This window comes from Littorina saxatilis, linkage group LG9, assembly GCF_037325665.1.
Source record: "Littorina saxatilis isolate snail1 linkage group LG9, US_GU_Lsax_2.0, whole genome shotgun sequence".
Taxonomy (NCBI): Eukaryota; Metazoa; Mollusca; class Gastropoda; order Littorinimorpha; family Littorinidae; genus Littorina; species Littorina saxatilis.
The window spans coordinates 57675697-57678529 of record NC_090253.1 but is presented as its reverse complement, the minus strand read 5'-3'; positions in this window follow the sequence as shown (position 1 = coordinate 57678529).

Here is a 2833-nt window from a genome sequence, read left to right as displayed (position 1 = left end):
ATAGCCCTGTTTGCTGAGTCTGTTTCAAGCCTTAGTTCTTATCTTTATGCCTTGAACAGATATATAGCCCTGTCTGCTGAGTCTGTTTCAAGCCTTAGTTCTTATCTTTATGCCTTGAACAGATATATAGCCCTGTCTACTGAGTCTGTTTCAAGCCTTAGTTCTTATCTTTATGCCTGGATCAGATATATAGCCCTGTCTGCTGAGTCTGTTTCAAGCCTTAGTTCTTATCTTTATGCCTTGAACAGATATATAGCCCTGTCTGCTGAGTCTGTTTCAAGCCTTAGTTCTTATCTTTATGCCTTGAACAGATATATAGCCCTGTCTGCTGAGTCTGTTTCAAGCCTTAGTCCTTATCTTTATGCCTTGAACAGTGTTACACGACACTTGAGATTGACGAAGTTCTCAAATGTCGTATAGTGTCAATTTTCTTCAGAGGCACGGCTTCTGGGTACCTGGTTGCATAGTCTACCAGGGTCAGTACCCAACGATGACCCTCTTAATAATAATAAGAACATTTATATAGCGCTAAATCAAAAACTTTCGTTAAAAAGGCTTGCTCTAAGCGCTTGACATCTAAACTAAAACGTCATTCACACTCTTTACAATGATGTACAAGAACTTCATGTCACACTCTTTCATTCAGTATAGCACCATTCACACAGTTGTTATTGATCTCGCCGATGAGGTCAATGGCCACCCTCTTGAAAGGTCGGTCTATCAAAGGCATCTTCTGCAACGGCACTTTCGGGACCCTTCCTCGAGGTATGGTTTTCTGGCAAATATCGCACGATCGGCAGAATCGAGTCACATCTGCATGCAGTCCTGGCCAGTAAAACGCAGCCTGGATTCTGTCCGATGTCTTCTTGACACCCAGGTGACCTCCCATAATAGAGTCGTGGGCCACGTCCATCACCTGGCGCCTAAGTGGTTGAGGCACCATAACTTGACGTAATGGCTTCCCACCGTTGACTCTCGCGTGCTGGAACACTCTGTACAGGATCTTGGCCTTCACTTCAAAGTGCACAGTGCCTTCGCCCTTAGTCATCTCCTTGACAGGACGACTCCTGTACTTTGTTAAGGTCGAATCAGCTTCCTGTAGCAGAACTGTTGGTGACCTTAAGCGGCGTAGTTGTTTTGTTCTTCTTCGCCTGGGCTCCGGTCGTCACAGCGCTTACAACCTGGCGATGCACAGTGGCTCTGTCATCTCGTAACAGTTTGCTGATATCGTCATTCGCGAATGGCAGTGGGTCTTCCTCCTCAGCAGCAGGCTGAGCTGAGCCCATTCTCCATTCAAAATCAGGGTCATCAGGACGTCTCGCACCCCCAATGTTCCCAATTAGTAGATCGTACAAGGGCTTCTTCAGGCAGACGGCCTCAACTTCTCCGGTGAAGTATGGAGTATCTATCTGGATCTTTGCCACTGGTGCCTCCACGCATTTGCTGTCAGCCATGAGCGTCCACTTGAAGTCACCAGTGAACTTCTCTGTTGGCACCAGATCCTCTTTGACGATGACCCCATTGCAGCCCGAATCTCTGAGAACAGTCACTTCCTTTTTTTTTTCTTTTTTTTTCTTTTTTTTTAACAATATCTTGGACTTTATTCATCTGAAGTACAAGATCCCAAAACTGAATTAAACATGCAAAAATGGAAAATTAGATAAAAACAATAAATGCAATCAAAGGGTATTTATAAAAAAAAAAAGCAAAACCAAAAATACCATTTGTGAAATATTCCCCGACTATGGCAAACAGTTAAATTTAATCTTCTCAGGCCAACTTTTGTGTGCTCAAAGATGCAAATCACCCTTCGTAGTTTTTATTATGATGTGATCTTACGCTAAATGTCAAAACCTTAAGATCTGCCTTAGAAAGAATTACATGGAAAGAAATATCAAAAATGTGCTTCCAGGATTTGATTTACAAAAAAATTCTATTTCTTTTATGTTACATATAAAGTCTTGCAATTGGGACTATTTCCAAAGGCTAATCAGAGCAACTAGCAAAAAAGCGAGAGAAAAATCAAGAAACCTTACACTACCAGTCTTGATACAGTTGCCTATAATAATTAGGGCTGATTTCATTTAAAAAAAGTTGACATCTCTTGCCTGAAACTAAGTACACTTCATAATTTAAATTACCACTATTTTAAAACCCGATTAATTTATAATTCCATGCAAAGAATGTAAACTAGTATTGTCAGTCAAAACCATGCAACATGAAGAAAGTTTGGATCAAAAGTCGTCCTGATATGGCTCTGCGTAGTCGGCTGGACGTTAAGCAACAAATAAACAAACAAAATTTGGATCAAAACAGTGTTAACTGGCAGGCTGAACTGGCAATGTAATCGTGCAAGTGAAAGACAGGAATACCTTCTGGTGCACTTTTTCCTTAACAAGTGTGAGGGAAATGACATGCTGGATGAGGGACAGCTTCTTCCACCTGCACTTCATGATGGTGGCATACACCATGCCAAGCACAGCGGGCAGCTGCTCAAAAATGGTTCCACTGTGCTGTTTCCGTATAGGGACAGTGTAGGCGAGCAAAGTATCTAGCAGAAAGTGGTTGCGTGAAATCAATTCATCAACGACAGTGTCCCATGAGAACCCTTTGAAATCTGAGTATGTTTTCCTCTGCAGCATGCTCCCATCCTGTTTGCACATTTCATTGGAGACTTCTCGCATCTGTAGCAAGAATCCCTCCCACAGCGCGACTCGGAGCGAAGGTATGTCCATCAACTGTTTGGCCACCCCTGCTAACGTCTTAGTGTCTAAAGCCGCCCGCAACAGGGACACTTCTTCTTCGCTCAGCAGTCGTTCAGCATCTTCATGTG